General features: G+C 44.8%; 1 long non-coding RNA gene across 4 annotated transcripts in view; it reads right to left on the reverse strand.

Moving 5' to 3' along the window:
* Positions 1-9101: 9101 nt before the first annotated feature.
* The window catches only part of LOC146761679 (uncharacterized), a 70653-nt gene continuing 60139 nt past the window's right edge, over positions 9102-19615 (reverse strand). For 2 of the 4 annotated variants that reach the window (XR_014942415.1, XR_014942414.1), the window contains 3 exons: positions 18638-18717; positions 10705-10846; positions 9102-10326 (listed from right to left, as the gene is read on the reverse strand). This is a non-coding gene — a long non-coding RNA (uncharacterized LOC146761679). The remainder of the gene's footprint in view (positions 10327-10704; positions 10847-18637; positions 18718-19615) is intronic. The other 2 variants (XR_014942413.1, XR_014942416.1) reach the window with 2 other exon arrangements.

The following is a 19615-nucleotide window of genomic DNA, read 5'->3' on the forward strand; positions in this document are numbered from 1 at the left end:
CTATGTATGAATCCTACATTTACAGCCCAGAAAATGGCCCAAAAAGTCCACTCACAAAATGTTGCCAGGAGACCACAAGCTACCTGATGGCATTTCACAGTGCAACAAGAGCCTGTCCATATTTCAGTCAGGTTCACTGTTGCATCTTGGCATATAAAATGTCCCATTTGTTCTCAATTAAATCACATAACATTCCTATCTGTTACTACGAGCATCTCTACATCACTCTCAGTAGCACAGAAGACATCCTATGACCAGGAACACACATCAGGCAGCTCTGACATGGGCAATTCAGCAAAGTGGCTTCACAAGGCTCTGTGGATACTACTCAGCAGATGTACAGGCATCTTTGGAAAAAAAACACATTCCTTGTGGATACGACTTTCCCTTGGCTATGCCTGTTCAGAAGGGGCTTCCATGGCCAGTCCATCCACAGTGCTAAAGGGGATGATCCTGCCCTACATCACTGCCGGTGTGACCAGCTCACTGTCTAATGAAAATCCAATAGTCGTATGAGATGTGCATTTTTTTGTTGTTGTTTTTCACACGTTATTTGAACTTGGTTTGAGCCTGCACAGACACAAAAGAAGCCAGGCTCAAGCCACAGACAACACACTAGGCCTTAGATAAAAAGTAAGAGCTCTCTTACTACTTTCAGTGCTCCTTGCTCTCTGTGTGGCACTGACAACCTGCCACACAGAGAGAGAGTTGCTTTGCTTTCCCCCAGGCCCACACCAGAGCTTTAGACAGAAGCATTTTTCATGGCTCAAAACAAAAAGCTTTGCAAACATACACACAAAAGTGCTTCTGGGGCTAGACTGTGTTTTTTGTCTTGTAATAACCCATCCTTTAAATCAGCTACCAGTGCTTTTGACCAGAGTTGCTCCAAAGATGAAAACACTTACTGAGAAAACATACTGAGAAACATCAGTATTCTGCTTAGTTGAACATAAACAAGTCCCTCTGTTTTATTAACACAGTGTTTTTAAATTGCAGGCATTTTCAGCATCACTTTGATTATAGCCATGCATGTTCTATATGTCCAGTGCTAGGTGCAGCCAAAGGCAAGGCTGAGGACTGAGACGAACAGACAAAGCAGGAATTTCACAGAATCCTAGTGGGACACGTCTACCTAGACACGTTTGAGCAGACCTCAGCTTGCTCCACTTGTGCTAAGGTCAACTGGACTCAATTCAGCTTAAGACAAAAGCCATGGAGCCACATCAACACAATGCTCTGCCCAAGCTTGTATGTACAAGGTGCATGCTCTGGTCAAATGCTAGGCAGACTTTGATTCTGTCCTCCACAGCAGTTCCATGAGAATGAGAGGGTTATAAACCCACTATGGACCCAGTAGGATCCAGAAATTTCCAAGCAGACATACCATGAACTACTAGAAAGAACAGATTTAAGTGTACGACACTGCTCCATTTGAATGGTGGCTTTCAAGCTAATTTGCTTTGGGAACATTACAGAGATCTGTATAGCATACCATACAGGTTCATGGAAAACAACTAAGAAAGACAAACTTATTGTCAGGAGGTTTCCATTTCCTCAAGAGGAACTCACACTTCCACAAAACTAAATAAAATATTTAGGAATCCACAAGGTGAGAATCATGGAAAACCAGTTCAAAGATGTATTTGGAAGATATATAATGAAGGGAAATCCACTGTTGGGTGGCAACAGCTGCTTAAAACCCAACCAAACCCAACCCAAATAAAACCCCCACAACATCAACAACATCACTGCTATGGTTTGCAAGGAATAGTTTATTCAACAAAAAAAGAACTGTTCACAGGGAATCAAGTGAACTGAAATTTAGCCAACACAAAGATAAATGTGAAAGCACAAAAGCTTTAAGATCCTAAGCAATCACCAAAAGGAAACCCCAACATGCCTCTCTTAAAAGAAGGAAAATAGCCATTTGCTGCATCACCAGCTTCCCTGTGTACAGATGGAACCTGGATGTGCACGATGAAACATCCCAGCAACCACCAGGCTCAATTGCATTTAGCTTGAGTGCCTCAGTAAATACATGTGAAGAAAGCATGTTTCTGTATGTACATGTGTGACAAGACAACCACACACTGAAATAAAAGGAGATGATATACTGGACTTTTTTTCTTCTGTTGAAATAAAATTATAACCTATGTTGTGTTTATCTGTGGAGGGTTTGAATTCATTTCAGTGCATCTTGAAGGGCGGTTCCAGTTTGGCAGGATGCTTGCAAGCAGCTCATCCTAATGGAGCAATTCTTATTTTCCCTATGTATTTCAAGCTGCCTCAGACAAACAGCAAAAACTATTCTCAGGTATCAAACACATCTATTTTATATCTTTTCAGAAGGAAAAACATGTTTTGCTACTCCCTGACTCTGTGTGAACAAACCAGCTAAGAAGACAGCCTCTTGGTCTAGGATAAAGGAATGAAATACATGCAAGAATTCTTTAAGATTGCACAAAATGCACAAGTGGGAAAGAACAGTGAATTGAAGAGACAAAACACTCAAATGCCCTTTGAAGCAGTTTGCAGAAAGGGCTCTGTCATGGTTTTGTAATTTTGTAATTTTGCTATCAGTATTCCACATCATAACATCATGTAAAGCATGGATACTTCTATTGAATGTGCAGTCCACAGAAGAAGACTACATATCCCAGGGAACAACAGGGGTAACAATAAGTCACGGGACCAGGACGCTATATAATCTCATTCCCAGGCTGGAGTGCCCTCCTTCTTCTCTCGAACTTCTCAGAGAGTGGGAAGCGTTCCAGCCATGTCGCCTAGAGTTCACAGTAGGCCTCTCGGTCTTCGGGGACTCTCTCTCTCTGTTTCGTTCAATTTGTTAGCCTCAATTATATTATATTGTGTTATCTTGTATTTCGATATCATATTTAGTAAAATAAGTTTTTCCTCCTTAGATTGCCGCTGTTTTTATCCCATTCCCCTTTTCCCCCTCCTTTCCGGGCCCCAGGGGGGGGGCCTATGGGGTGGCTTCCCCTGTCACGGGCATAGGTAAATTTAAGTAACCCGTGACAGGCTCCAACACAGCCACCCATCAAACCTGAATTAGGGATGCTGCTCTCCCAGCTCCATGCTCTACCAGCATACTTTGCTGTGTGCTGCACATCCTACCCTGCGTGGTCCAGCAGCCAAAGCACTGTTGGACATGTGCCCCATGAGGTGGCTCAAAGGTACGGTTTGGTAGCTTGCAGTTTGCACAGTGTCAGTGTGGTGATGCAGAACCAAGCCAAACTGATGAGTTTGGTGGAAAGACTTCATGAGGTACAGGCAACCAGAGCCCAGGAATGCACAGCCCTGGGGCAGGGTGTGGGGACATTTCAGTAGGGACTGAAGCAGGACTCTCAGTCAGAGCATGCAGCTCCATAGGGTCTAGGTAGGTTTTGACAGCTGGACTTGATGGGCACTCATCCCACAGAGAAGCCCACATCTGACCTGGATCAAAAGCATGCTGTGGGGCCATTCCATGGTTCCAGGAATGGGCTTCAATGGTCATGAAACCCCAGTATGCAAAGGAGATGGAAGTGGGAATTTTCACAGTTCCCTGGAAGGAGATTCACATGGAGGAGGAATGAGACTCTCAGTAGCTGCTGCGGTTGGTTTCCAATCCAGAACACTGGCAAATGGTGGGTGTAAATAAATTACTGAGACTCCAGTTTTGTGGCTTTCTGCTGTCTTCTGTATAAAGCAGGTTTGAGTATTAAGACACACACACACACACACAGAAAACCAACCTATAATGAAACAGAAAAAAAAAAAAAAGAAAAAAAAAAACCCAGCCAAAGTGATAAATGCCTCATGTTTTGAAGAAATACTGCTCCCAAAATAGACCATGTAATGTCTCATTGCTAACTCAACATTGCAAAGAAATATATTCACCAGCCAGAAATGAAATAAATGCATTATTCCCCACACCCCTTTTGCTCTTTACTTCTCAATGAGATGCTGACTTCAAAGACCAGCGGGAGCCATTTGGATGCTAATAGCATTAAGCATCTGCAATCTAAGAAATAAACCCTTTCCTGGAATCCACACCCCCACCTAACCCACCCCCCTCCTCATGCTCTTTCACCCAGTGCTTGCAGATCCACCTTTCCCAGGGATGGCTCATGTATTTCAATATCCTTCTCTGGACTTTAACCCACCTAACTCCTCCTGTCCCCAGCTCCCTGCCCTGTAGGCACTGAGAACTGCCTAAGGCAGACCTCCGTACACTTCAATGTTGAGTTTTTCTATTTTCCTTTAATACTACTGCCTTTGGAAATTGTTTTGGTGGGGTCACAGCTGGCTTACTTACTGCTTCATCTATCTGAAAAATTACATAAGTACTCTGCCAGGCTATGGAAGTGCATCATGCCATTGTGAAGTGCTCAGCACTTCATCTATAGGCTTCTTGCTTGAGTTTCAGCCTCTGTTTCACCACTGAAGCCCTCTGTATCACAGCAAGCAGCTCTTGCTCGCTCCCAGCTCTAATTTCCCAGCTATTAGATGGGAGCAGCCAGACTGGAGCCTGCTTGGTAGGGACAGAGTGAAGGCTGCGCCCACAAGACTCACGGGCGCTGATGCATTAGGAAGTGTCTGCAATGCCCAGCAAAACCATGCAGCTCGTCGTCAGCTGGACAGTGTCAATGACTTCCATTACTGCAATTATACAAGGAAAGCATGTAAAGGCGGGAGTTCGTGGGCTGCCAGATCCATCAGACTCAGGTCTGCTCCCATTTTCTGCTTCTCGACCAAACACAGCCACTGAAACCAAATACTTTTCACTCCCAGAAGCTTAGATGTAGCTCAAGTTGTTCTCCTGCAACGCAACAACAGGAAAAGGCCTCAGATCCAACCACAACACCAACCTTCCCTTGCAAATTCATGTTCAGAATGAAAAGGTGTGTGGAGAGGTGCTGTACAGCCTCAGCTGAAAGGCACCTATATTAGCACAAGTAAGGAGCAAAGGTGGACAGTGCTGAGCAGGAGCAGCACCCAGTGCTGAGGACTGTGAGGTGCACAGGGATACAGTGAGGTGTCCAGCACCCCTCTCATTCCCACCTCATCCCCAGGAGGACTGCACTGGATGAGCTCCACCCCAGAATAAAACTAACTGAAGGAAAAACATGGATTTAAATAATCCCTTTTACCAAAAGCTCGCCAAGAAGAAGTGAGTGGTAAACTTGGATCAGTTCTGAACTTAGAAAAGAGGAGGTTCAGTCACATTAAGCACACATCTTCCCTGCACCCAAAAGCAGAGCACACCAATAGTCACATACATGCAGCAGAAAGAAATGAAAAGAGGTTTCCTACTCCTTTAATCAGCCTGTAACTCCAGCCGCTCAGTAAAACAGGACAGCTGCTCAACAGGAGCCCTGTGTGAACAAGTCAGAGGTGCAATGGGCATTTTTGTGGAAATCTTCCTTTTTTCAACAAATGTACCTTTGAAATCAAAAGCAGCCCATGGGAAGACCCGGGGAAACCTGAGATAACAGCAGTCATTCAACTGACGTGTGATTTTCAACAAAGCAAAGGCAAAGCATTTAAACTTGGTAAAAGCACGCCTTGAAAGTCGTAAGTGAACAAAAAGTTAAAGAAGCATGAAGCAGAAAAACTTACAGTTATTAATGGAAACAGAAAAGGAAATGGAAAGAGAAATGGAGAAGGAAATGGAAAAAGGGGATGGCAGCTCTTCACCCAACGCACCACTGTTTTTAACAGGCCACAGGAGCATTTCAACACCTTCCTTCAAAAGACAACATTTATTTAACTCACAGAAAACTGTGATCTGGCACAGACTTGCTGTCCCTAAGCCTCTTCACAACTCCTTGTTTTGCCACACTAAATCCCAGCTTTTTGTGTGCAGGCGCCTTGCAGGGGGCTGTGGCGACTGGCAGGGCTGGGGCTTCACCCCAGAAATGGCACTTTGAGGAAGAAATTCTTTATGCAGAGGGTGATGAGGCACTGGAATGGTTGGCCAAAAAAAGCTGTTGATGCCCCATCCCTGGAGGCATACAAGGCCAGGACAGACAGGGCCCTGGGCAGCCTGATGTTGTGGGGGGCAACCCTGCCCATGGCAGGAACTAGATGATTTTTAGTGTCTGCTCCATCCTAAGCCATTTTATGATTTGATGATTCTCTGTAGAATACTCCCATTTAAACGATCCTCTGTGCTTTAAGTGCCATGGGGATGAACACCAGCAGCCTGCTCCACATCACCAGGCTGTTTGTGGTTTTAAGTGGTACGCTTAAAGCAGAGAGTGAAGAAAATCTTCATTTCAAATTGGAGAATGAGCTGAGAGCCCACTGCACATCAACAACCAATTCGGAAAGTGTCAAAATATGAAGTTCACAAGGCTCTGGGTGCTAAAACAAAGTGGGAACATGATGCTTCTCGTATCGCCCCTTCCTAGACACCTGACAGGATAAATTCAGTCTCCCTCGTGGCAGGAACATAATTTTGCACCAGCTGCACCATGAAAGTGAGAGTAGGACAAGCCCTTCTCTGGGCCACCTGAAAGTGGAGAGCATCTCCTTCCTGCCCAGGGCTGCTGCCAGGGTGATGCAGCTGTTCTAGGGCAGCCTGGGGAGTTTAAACAGCTACTTGAGAAGTAGCTCACTTTGAGTGGCAGACAAACATGAAAAGTACAAAATCAACTTGTGAAGTACATTTAAATATCCTAAAACACAGGATATTGCAACATGGTATTTCAACATCAACAAAGTGGGGAAAAGATATTCACTCCTCCCATTCTTGTTTTCAAAACAGATAATCCACCTTATCAAATCAGAACTGTGTGAGTAGTACCACTGACTGGCCAAGCATTACTTTCAGATCTGCAAAATGCTGAATCCCAAGACTGATGAAATGTAGATCTGCCACTCCCCTGTATGTACATGGACATCCCATCTTACCTTGTCCCATCCAATGCCATCCCGTACCATGCTATGCCATGCCATCCCCTGCTACCCCATACTATGCCATGCTGTCTTGTCCCACCCAATTCCAGCCCACCTCACAGTATGCCTCCAGTCTCAGCACCACACCCCAGAATTCACACTGTTCTTTCCAACCCCCTTACCCACTGATCGCAATACGGCTCTGAGCGCTTTTCAGCATGGATTCAGTGGTCCATACTTCCTAATGATTTTTGTGTTTATTACTGGCTGTGTATTTCTGGCTAAGTCAACAGCTACAGTTGTTGCTATTACGCAGTCTCCTCAGTCTGAGGGCTGTTTTTGCCCATGGTGAAAGAAACTGCATTTCTTTCTGATTAATTCCATAGAAATGTCCATTGCTCAGACAGGAGTCTGCAAAGACGACTCGAACTAGTCACTGCATTACTTTAAAGCAATTAAATTTCTGTGGATGAAGATCCTCTGGCAACCCAAAATATCCTTCCAAGGCTTTTATTTACTTTTCATGTTATTTTTTGTTCAGTTTTTATTGTCACCATCAGATTTAATCACAAACAGACCAAAAACACCCAAACCAGTCAGTCCATCACAGTGCAACCCCAAATAACAGTTTGTTTCCGTAACCAGCTTCCCTGCAGAAGGACCAACCCAATTCCAGAGTCAGTTCTGCACACACTTCAAGATTCAGTTTGAAGGAACAGATGCCCACCAAACAGATGCAGGACTTCAAGCAAAACCAAAGGTGCCCCATGCAGAAAGCAGTGAACAAAAGCAAAGGGAGATTTGGCAAGCAGGGTGCTTGGATGGCACTTGCCATGCTGCAAGTGTTGGACAGCCATCCTCACCAAGAGGAAGTTTCATTATGTTACTGCAAGCCACCAGGACCCAAAAGATTCTGAATCAGAAAAGGGGCATATAGAAAAAGCCAAGTTTGCAAAGCAGAGATGCATAGTGCTCCTTCATGTACCTTTCTCTCAAACTTCATGAAATAAGAAAACACAGCTGCTGGTATTTCCACCATCAGCTGATACTTTATAGGAACAAAATGCCTGTCTTTATGCTTAAAAATAGAAGCAGTCAGTGCAACCCCAAAGAACTCCCCATGCAGCACCAGAAATGCCTTTTCCTCTCCTTTCCCTTTTATTTAAACATCATTTGAAGCAAAAGCTCTGAAATGCAGTAACCACAGAAAAGCAAGCAAGCAAATTACAAAGTGACTGCACAAAGCACATGATGACATTTAAAAGTGAGGTTGCTCTTACTCATTTGTATTTCAAAGGCCAGGTTGACACAAGACATTTTTCCTGTTATAGCTTTGTCTGTTAAGGGAACAATAGATATTTTTGACTGTACAGTGTTAGCCAAAGCCTTCCTGTAGATGCAGCTGCTGTGACATTCAAATCTCGAGTGGAGAGCTTCGGGTCTGACCTGGGAAACCCCTGCTAGGTCTGATAGAGCCCACGCTAGTCTCAGAAGGCTTACTCACGTCCATACACTCATCGACCCTTCCGGAACTAGCTATGGCTTGGGTGACTATGAAGCTGAAAATGTTGAGTGTTTCCTTTCCTTTGGCAATTTCACACTGCTGAAACCTTTTCAGCTTCAGCAGAGCTCTCACTGAAGTAGGTAACAATAAGTGAAAAACCTCAGGCTCAACGTTTTAACACCTCTGTGGCCTCTATCAAACTGTAAGGATTCCTTTCTTTGCAAAAAATAAAAGAATGTTTTTATGAAATCAACGATAACAGTGCCAGTAGTGAGGAAGAGGACCACAAGTGCTAATCTGATTAACTGGTGGCAAGCTGTGGTGCTCCTCAAAGCAAAAGTCACATCTTTCTGCCATCCAGCACATCTTGGTTTCAGCTGGGACATTTCTTCATAGCATTTCAGTTGTTGCTGAGCAGTGCTGTACAGAGCCAGGGAAGTTTCAGTGAGGGGGGTAGTAGGGGCACAAGGAGATGGGTGGGGGCAGAAGCGGGTCAACTGAGCTACACTGGCCAAAGGGATATTCCATACCATATGGCATCATGCAAAAAAAAACGTGAAGAACCATGGGGAGTTGGCTGGGGGGTAGCAGCTGTTCAGGGACTGGCTGAGCATCTGCCAGTGGGTGGTGAGCAATTAACTGTGTTGTGTATTACTTGTTTTGTGGTTATTTACTATCGTTTTTTTCTTCTTCCTTTTCTGTCTTATTAAATAGTTTTATCTTAACTCACAAACTCTACTTTGCGTTGTTGTTTTGTTGGTTTTTTTTTTCTGATGCTCTCCCCCATCACACTGGGAGGAAGAGGTGAGAAAATGGCTGTGTGGAACTGAGCTGCCTGCCAGGTTAAACCACAACACAGTAACTTGATGTAAAATCAAGGTAAAACTGAATACACTAAGGCCTTTGCATAAGACTCTGATGCTCTGCTTAGACATAACACCTCCCACAGATGACAACCTCAAAACCGGTAGTCAGGGTACATGGCAAATTTGGCTGTACTAATTTCATCCTTTTACCTTTCTTCTGTCTCGAAGGAACTCACTTTCCATGTCATGCCACAAAACATATCTTTTTAAGTATCCATTCTCAGGTTATTAAACTAGAAACTCCAGAGCTTCTTGAAAACCTTTATTTGCTTACAACAAATACACCTGTCACAATTCATCCGGGCTGGCATTCACATTATGCAAATATGTAACACTGACAAGGTCATGGCAGACCAGGTCTCTGTTTCCTCTGCAAACATCATCTTGAGCCCTTAAAGACATGACAGTGAAACAAAGGTCATTAATGTCCATGCAATAGGAACATCTTCTTCTGAACAGGACCAAAAGATGGGTCAGTCAAATGACCATCATGCTCCTTGGGCTCCTTCAGGTTGGAATTGACCATGAGGGATCATTTCTCTTCCATTACTTGACCTTAGGGTTAAATATGTCTCCTTTTCTTCCTCAAGAGCATGTTGTTGCTGCTGGATTCCTCTTCCCCTGTTATTCAGTTGGAGCACAAGGTCCTAGCACCATCCAATCCATTCCTACCCCATTACCTCAGAAGGAGATTTTAGTTACTCAGTTTTTGCTACCCAAAGCAAGGCAAAATTTCATCTTGAAGCAGATCCATTCAAAATTACTCATTCAAAAATAATGTGAGGATGAAGGACAAGAAGGAAGAGAAGATGGCTGTACAACTTAAGTCTTTTTTTTCCCTAGAAATAAGGACAGTGGGTGCAGTGGCAAATAAAGAGAGTGAGAAATATTTTCTTCCATTCACTAGACTTAGTGTCTGTCTTGCAAAGCAGTCTCCAATGACACAGGCCATCATTCCAGGAACAGCTGACAGAGAAGCAGAAGTAGCAGGTCATAAAGGCACCCCCTGTGTTCATACAGCAAGAGTAGTGGATGGTTCACATCTTCTCTTGCCTGGGAGAAGCAATGGTATCATTTAGGGATGAAGGGAAGCAAACTGGGACAGGTCACAGAAAGGTCTGGCAATGGACTCGACACATCTGACCTGACACCCCCATCACAAAAGTGAGAATGATTTCCCTCTGACAGCAGAGACAAGACAAGCTTGTATAAATCACACACAGTGATGCATGCGTGCACAGAGCTACATACGATATATATAAAGTACACACCAAAATAACACCAAAGAGTACAGATGCCAAAGCAGGGATAAAATTAGCTTATTAGAGAAGAGGCGAAATCCTATAAGATCATGGAAAAAAAAGCCTATTTTGAACAGTAATGATCATGCTTCAAAAATAGTGGATATCCTTGGCTTGGAGCCCCACATACCACAACAGACGATGATCACTCTGGATCTTAAAAGAGAAAAAATCAGCCAGAAGGTCCATAGGGTTCTGCAGCACATTATTTCCTTGGCTTCATATAGTGTACAGTGTGTTGTCAAAGCAGCCTTCTTCTGAGGCGCAATTTTCTTATAATCAGCAGCCCAGACATGGCAAAAATAAGCAGAAGATTGGAAATAAGTTTTCAAAACCCATTCCTTTAAGGTTAATTCTATATTAACTACACAGAAAGCAATACTGGCAGAGAATGCCAGGATGCCATCCTTGAGAATTTATCCACATAAAGCAAGAAAGTTAAATAATGTCAACTGCGTATAAATTAGACTAAAATAATACTATATTTAGCTCAATTACTTCATAAAAACCAAGTTAAGGTGCAAAATGAGGCTGTAAACAAAAGAAAATGGGTCAGACAGTTGTCAGCACCTGTAATCTGCACTTGGATAATGTGACTAAGGATATCAAAGGAGGCACACATGCATCCCAGGTCTAGGAAGCATTTAGCAATACTACAATAAAGATGAGAAGATGAGGATAACAAATACAAGGAAGAAGTAAGCTGTAATAAAGGATACTATGATATTAAACAATACTTAATCAATTTCAAATGATGGCATTAATTACATTAAGCAATAATAAATGCAAGCCATAATCAAAATTGGCGCGCCCAAAACTTGTGAAGAGCACCCAGGCAGGGAACAACACAGCCTCTGTTTGAAAAGACATGCTCTGCCCTACTTATGGGCACTGAGACTTCTATTGCAAAACTTTGAGTAAAATCCCTCTCAGGCACTTTCTAAAGACAATGTGACATCTGATAACCAAAGACAGCTCTGCACGTAATCCTTCCAGTTCAGTTTACAGCAGAAATTTTCATAACTTCCCTATCCTTTTTGCTGCCATTTTACTGGATTACTTGGTCACCAGCATAATGGATAAATTACACACACGGTAACTTAATATCTCTGCCCACAAGCAGTCCAACTGATAGCCTGAAGTGAGGTGCTGACCTTGGTTATCCTACCTTCTTTATTCCTCCTGCAAGAAACCACAACAAAAACCTCAAGTGAAATTGTCCTAATCTTTCCTGGATATATTGATTTCAGTCTGACGTGAGCACTATTTGAAGCTTCATCGTATATAAAAAAGTCTGGGGTGGTGTGCAGCAGTAAAATTGCTTTCAGAACTCATCAGTTCACCATGAGATACCTAAGTGTATGCATTAACCCTTGTCATGCTGGCATTTTCTAAGATTTTGCCCATGGCTAAGATGAACACAGCCTGAGATCCTTATCATAGTCACCTGTCCACTGCTGTAACCACAAAGCAGCTCCAAATGTCCTATTTATACTCCATTTCCAGAAAGCAAGGAGTTATTACTGAACTCTTTTTATATACAAACAACATTAAGGAATTAACAGGAAGGACTGTTTTCTACCTAATCTGAGCTGTCTAGTAGTTAGACATCTCATCTAGAATCATGTAATCATTTCGGCTGGAAGAGATCTTCAAGATCATCAAACGGAACCATCAACTGAACACTAGCAAGAGTCCATCAATAAAGCATGTCCCTTAGAGACACATCCACACAGCTCTTACGTATCTCTGGGGACGGGGACTCCCATCACCTCTTTGGGCAGCCGGTTTCAATGCTTGAGACCCTATCTATAAAGAAATTACTCCTGATATCCTATCTAAATCACCCCTGGTTCAACCTGAGGCCACTTCAGGCCACATGGTCTATCACCTGTCACCTAAGAAAAGATGCCAACACTATCCTTGCTGCAACCTGCTCTCAGGCAGTTGTAGAGTGATGAGCTCTCCCCTTAGCCACCTCTTCACCAGATTAACCAACCTTAGTTCCCCCAGCCACTCCTCAACTAAGCCAACTGTCTGGAAACTTGCCACAGTCCATGGAACAACAGATCTACAAAGTAGTACTTGTTCTCCCCCTCCCCAATGAATCAGATTAGAAAACATCTGTTTTTATATTCTCATTTAACTCCTGCCCACTGTCATTTAGATTAATGAAGTCCACCAAACTGGCACAGTCACAAAGGTCAAACAGCTCTAGGTGGACCAAAGTACCAAACAGATATTTACGCTTTTGGGAGTAAAATAAATTAGCCAGAAATCCTTCCTGAAAGAAGGGTGGTGTGGGGTTAGGGTTAGGGCTGGAAGGAGCCACCTGGAAAGGAGGTGATATCTCCATTCCTGAATAATCACAGGCCTTGGCTCTGTATGCCCTGCCCCGCTACAAGTAGAATAGGACCTCCTGTAGTCCCTTCTGGCTAGCAGTGCAGGGTCTCCAACCCAGGTCCTGCTGTGCTGTAGGAGAGACCCTGACAGTTCCTCACCTCACCACCAGCTCTATTGCCCCAAGCACCTGCTATGGACAAAGTCTGCATGACATACCCCAACTCTTCAACAAGTTCTTCCTGGTCACATCATCAAGCTGCCAGGAAAGGCAGTGAAGACCCTGAGAAAATGTAAAGGTCAGGGGCAGATCTGTGAACAGTGTGCCAGGCAAAGGCATGGAGGGATGAGAGCTCATGCAGAAAAGACACACAGACTAAGGTATAAACCACCTCTGAGAGCATCTGCTTGTACACATACGACTTAACCCACCACAGACACTTAACTTTAATAAGAAGCAGCAAGACCGAACATACCATTGATGCAAAACCTCAATAAAAAACCAGAACACATCTGATTCTTTCACATCCAACATCTTGACACTTTCATAAAAATCTTCAACCTTACGTTCAGCTGCCCACCTTGCACTAATCCTTTTGTGTATAGATGATCCCTATATGTGGTTATGGTCATCAGATGGTTCAGGTTTATGACTGCTGTATTATAATGTCTAACAGCCATGTCCAGCCAGAAGACATGGTTAGAATGTCGTAAAACACATAAACATGACATTGCTGAGCACCACAGTTTGCTGGCTCTGATGATGGTGGGAGCCACTGATGAAGAACAGCTGAACATGGAGAGGAAAATGTACTGAGCTGAAGGAAGACAAGATGGAACAACGTCACCATTTATTTCTTCCAGACTTATAGCAACAGCATTCTGAGAGGATGTAAGGCCTTAAAACTTTTGATCCAAAGTTTTGATTGTGTCCACATACACAAGGATGAAGCAGTGTGTGGTTGTGGGGCTGTGTAACCTGCTGTTCCCTTCTTGGGATCTGATCTGGGCATTCACAGAAACATTTGTAATCCCATGGGATTACTTTACAGAAGGAAAAAGGTCTGAAATAGGAGAAAGCCCAAATGTTTAACATTACATCCTGCATGTATCAAATGAATTCAGAAAAGGGAAGGACCAACACACAGAGCCAATGAACATCCAACCTTTGTGGCAAAGAGGTAGCATCTTGTCTTACAGGGATGCTAAGGAAATGCTTGTTAACAACAAAAAATTAGACTGTAGAACAATAAAATCATCACTGAGCTGAGGTGGGGCATATTACTCTGCAGGACAGCACACACAGGTGCTGACCACTGTGCAATACAAATACAATAGGAAGAGTGAGTGAGGAGGGAGAACTGCCATCCATGGGTGAGGAATTTCCCAAAAATGCTTGCTACAAGAGACAGGTGCTAAAATCACAGCATAAGCATCAACTTCATTAAAAGCACGAGGACAGAGTTTGGGCGTAAAATGTGGGCAGGGTAGAAGGAGGACTGTGTGATAAGTGCTCAGCTCCTCTCACCACCACAGTCAGTATCATCACATCCAGGAGGTCCCCAGCTGTGCTGCTATTCCTTGACAGGTTACAGGTACAGCTTGAAGCTGTTGCCTCACACTTTATATCACTTGTCACCCAAGAAAAGAGACCAACACTCTCCTCACTGCAACCACCTTTCAGCTAGTGATGAGCTCTCCTCTCAGCCTCCTCTATTACAGACTAAACAGCCCCAATTCCTTCAGGCATTAGGCAAAGTACAGCCTAAAATCTCCTGCAGGTACGTTTAAACTAATTGCTACACTGTTTTTGCAACAGCAAACAGGCAGTAGTAACCTCTAGTAGCTCGCCACTGGGCCCTGAGCCCACAGACTGCATTGACAGAAGATTTTAAGCTGCTATGTGTACTAGGGTCAGCATTGACTTATTTCAACTATTGCAAAACCTGAAGGAAACTTCATCCAGGCCCCTCCCAAGGGCCAGAAAGTTATAGTTAGCAGTTACTCACCACTGAAAACAGGGAAGGTTGAGCACTCAGCCTCTTCAGGAACCCAGCTCCCAGCCAGGAAAGCAGACACAGCCCACCCTGTTGAGCAAGACCCATCTCCTGGCCTATCTATAAACAACCAGGCCTCTGGGCTCAGTCCCTTTTTGCCCCTCTGTAAGATCTTTAGGTTTGAAAGGGTCTCCTGAGGCAGGACACATTCTCTTTTCTGGAGGCTGCAGAATGATCAGCTCCCACCATGCAAATTGCTCAGGGTGGAGGCAAACTTAGTGGCAGAACAGGGCATTCCGATGGCTCCTTTTATGTCTCACAGTTCATTTGCATCCTCCTTCTCTGCCTTCAAGGCAACTCCCAGACACCTAACACCTGTTTTTAGCCCCCAGAAAACAGATAAAAAAATCTTCTCCACCCAGCCTAATGCACAGTCACAGAATCACAAAATTGCAGTGGTTGGAAGGGACCTCAAGAGATCATAAAATTAAACCCCTTTGCTAACACAGGTTCCTTACAACAGATCACACAGGTAGGCGTTCAGGCAGGTCATGAATATTTCCATAGGAGGTGACTCCACAACCTCTCTGGGCAACCTATTCTAATGCTCCATCACCCTTAGCAAAAGGTTCCTTTGCATGTTTGTGTGGAACCTATGTTCAAGTTTTACGCCATCACTCCCTGATCTATTACTACAGACCACTGAGAAGAGCCTGGACTCATCCATTTGCCTCACAGCTCCCTTCTGATATTTATAGACATTAATCATGTTCTCCCTCAGACTTCTGAACTGATCCAGGTTACTCAGCCTTTTCTCATATAGGAGATGCTCCAGGCCATTTATCATCGTGGCCTTCCTCAGACTCCTAGAACATCCCTGTCTTTTTTGAACTGGGGAGCCCAGAACTGGACACAGTATTCTAAATGTGACCTCACCAAGACAGAACAGATCACATCCCTTGACCTGCTGGCCATGGTCTTTTTAAGGCAACCCAGGATATCTTGGCCTTCTTGGCCACAAGGGCACACTTCTGGCTCATGGCCGACCTGCTGACCATCAGAACATCCGGTCCTGTTCAATGTCAGCACAGCCTTCCAGTGCATCAGCCACTCCTCCTAGCTTTGTATCTACAACTTGCTGAGGATGCACTCTATTCCTTCATCCAGATTACTGATGAAAATATTGAACAAGACCAGTCCTAGCACCAACCCCTGGGAAACACCACTAATTACAGGCCTCCAACCAGACTATGCACTGCTGATAGCAACTGTCCTTCTTAATGTTTAACCAATGATCCTGAGACTTATAAAATCCTCCCCTCCCCACCACTTCAAGCAGGCTGCTCATTTTATCAAGGAGATGAGTGCATTCTCCTGTTTAAGTGCTTAAGGAACCCACAGGCCCTCAAATCCCTGCATTCCACCACCCCAGCAAACAAAACCCAAGAAGACAGAGAGAGCCTTGCACAGCTGTAGTGGCCTGGCACCTACTCATGGGTTTGGTGACCCTGCAACAAGAAGAGGGTAAGAGGTCTGAATATCCAAGCCCCAATCCCCAACACTGCTGGTGATGAAGGTGTCAGACCAGAGCAAGCTTCCAGAAGCAGAGGGAAGGAGGAGGGAAGACAGCTGTTATGCTGGATGAACTTTATCCAAGAAAAGCCAGCTGGTCTTAGAGCAGCCAAGTGAAAATGAGGCTCTTCATTGAGAGCCACTGATACTGTAGAAAGCACCCAGCTCCAGTTAAACACGGGACTAGAACCTGCTGCTGCAGCCCTATATGTACCTTAAGGTAATTATCAAAACTCCAAAGACTCAACTTATCCCTGTTCTCTGGGTGCAGAATCGAGGCACAGCTTGAGAGCAAAGAGACCAGCAGCAGAAGGAAGCACCTGACCTCCGCAACACTCTCTGGTCCCAAGGTGGATGGATGGAAGGAGATGTACACAGCCACCACCTGATCATGACCAGAGCTCAGCCAAAGGCAGTGACCATATGATGTTACTGTGACTCTGTCTCCTTCACTATACAGACACTCTCACATTCTCTCTATTTGCCAACTTACAACTGAACAACAGTTACATAATGCAGCAAATAACATGTTTGCCTTGATCCCAGGTGAGACTCTTGAAAACACATCATCGACATTAGTCCCTTCCTCAACACAAGGCAATGAGTTGCACCTCTGTGAACACATCTAGGGCATCAGGGAGACAGAAACATACAAAAGGCCCTCCAGAGTCACAACTGTTCAGATAAAAGATATTTAGTCACACTGCAATATGGACCGGATAGCACATGCCGAGCATTATGCAAACACACGCAGAAAAAAAAAAGTTCCTGTCCTGAAAAAGCTTATAGTGAGGAAGTGCAGGGGAGGAGACAGCTCAGCAAAGGCAGATGGATATCTAGAGGGAATTTCCAGTGCACGGGAGATGCAATGATGTGCACAAAAAATCTCACAAGAAATGCTAACCAAGAAAGCCCTGACACATAGGGCTCATTTTTTCACCTTTTCACATCTGCAGACCACTGCTGAGTTAGTGGGATACAGTGTATTTCAGTACTGCCATCCCACTGCAGGTGCCAGCATCGGTGCTGTGTCACTATGTATCATTCAGCGTCTCACAGCTTAAGGACACAAATCTTTTAGTGTCCTAAGGAAGGTACAGAGATAGTGAAGGGTATGGAAGGCAAGATGGAGGAGGAGCAGGTAAGAACCCTGGGTGAGCTCAGCCCAGAGCAAAGGAGCTGAGGGGAGGCCTGATGGTGGCTGCAGCTCCTCACAGGGAGTGGAGGGGAAGCACTGAGCTCTGCTCTATGTGACCCAAACAGGGCATGAGGGAACGGCATGGAGCTGCATCAGGGGAGGGGAGGGTGTGGGTCAGGGACAGGATCTGCACCAGAGGGCGGTGGGCATGGAATGGGTTGCCCAGGTTACTGTTCAGAGCCCCAAGGTGCCGAAGTTCATGAGCATTGCTCTGAGACATAGGGTTTGAATTTTAGGTGGTCCTGTGTGGATCCAGGAGTTGGACTCGATAATTCTTAGGTCCCTTTCAGCTCTGGATATTTGATGATTCTCTGAGTCTAGGACACTTGTACAACAGATGTCTCGCTGGTCCCTACCGGGACTGCCACATCTTGTGTGAGATGGCCCAGTTGGACTGCACTGCCACAGTGATGATACCTATCCCTCAGGAACGTGCTCATGCTGCCAGTCAGGGTGTATGAGCACAGAGGACAGGCTCAGACAAGCTCATATATGTGGGCTGTGTTCAAACTCCTCTCAAAAGAGAAGAAAACTCAAGGGCACTTGGTAGGTTAGCAGAGGCCCAAGCTCTCAATATCTTCTGGATATCCAAAGCCACAAGAAATGTATTGGACTCAAGTCCTCCTGCACATGGTGCAGACACCACACATACAATTCAACCAGACAAATGCAGACCATATACTAACAGTGTTAGTAATAGTAGGAATGCAGTCCCACGCTGTGAATCCCAGATACAGCCAAGCCACAGTCAGAAATAAGTTTTGTGTGATCCTACAGCCTCCTGCAACCCTGATCACATCAGCAGTCTAAAAACCTCCCATCAGCCTAGAAAATACAAAGAAACCCATAACAAAAAAATCTGGAGGCTCAGAAGAGGTCTCACCCAAAGGCTGCAGGGAAACCCAGTTGTGTTTGTAGCTTTGAGCTTAGTAGCACTGAAGGCTGTCACAACTCACCTCACTTCCCAAGAAGCCACAACAGGACCTGAACTCCCTGCACACACTCCTCCTTTCTCCTTTTTGCAGGCAAGCGAGACCTATACAGCATCGCAACAAAAGAAATGTCAGCGAGCCAAACCCTGTCCCTTCCCTCCAACCAAAAAGCTTCATTTCCTCTCTTCTTCAAAATACTGCTGCAAAGTAAACCAATTATATATAAAAGCGATCACTCCAGCCCCCAAGGTTGCAATCAAAGAGGTAGGGAGTGAAAATCCTCCAGCAAAGTGAATGTAATTGCACACAGGGTGTGACGTGCCCCAGGGGTGGGGATGGTGTTCTACAGTGCTATGCCCATCTCACGGTGAACACCTGCAGTGAATCAGCAATGGAAAATCAAAACGAGCCTGCTGGCTCTTCCAGCTGATGTGGTATTCCTGGGATGTTCACCAAGAGGGCACGAGCATCACCAAGAGGGCACACACTTTTCCTAGCAGCCATCTCCAGGCTTTAGGGACATTCCACACTACATTCTTGTTACCAAAGGGTGACAAGGGGCACCCAGAGGGCACCAGGTGCTGCTCTGTGCTGGAACTTTGCTTTCTCCCCAAACCAGGTTTTGCTCTTCTTCCTCCTCCCAGGCCACAGGACCCCATGTAAGGATAGCTGTATATCACACAGCCTCTTTGGTAGACCGAGTTTGAACCACAGTGGGGGAATGGGACATTTATTAACATCAGAATAGCATCGTCAGGCAGTGTACTTAACCAAGTGACATTTGCACTGCTAAGTTTGGGAAGTATGAGAAGCATTCTTGCAGGATAGGATGAGGGGGAGGGACAGGCGGTCTTTGGCCTTCTTTAATTTGCTGCCAAACGCTGTGATTCAAAGTCTATGCTCCTCCTTCACTCAGAGGTGCCACCCCGAGAGCTGCCTCAGTGCTGATGCCAGCAAACCCGGAGATGCGCTGCATTAACCCATGTGAGTCAGCACTGGGCT

Source organism: Coturnix japonica, chromosome 2 (assembly GCF_054131305.1).
Source record: "Coturnix japonica strain WE chromosome 2, WE-NBRP24, whole genome shotgun sequence".
Taxonomy (NCBI): domain Eukaryota; kingdom Metazoa; phylum Chordata; class Aves; order Galliformes; family Phasianidae; genus Coturnix; species Coturnix japonica.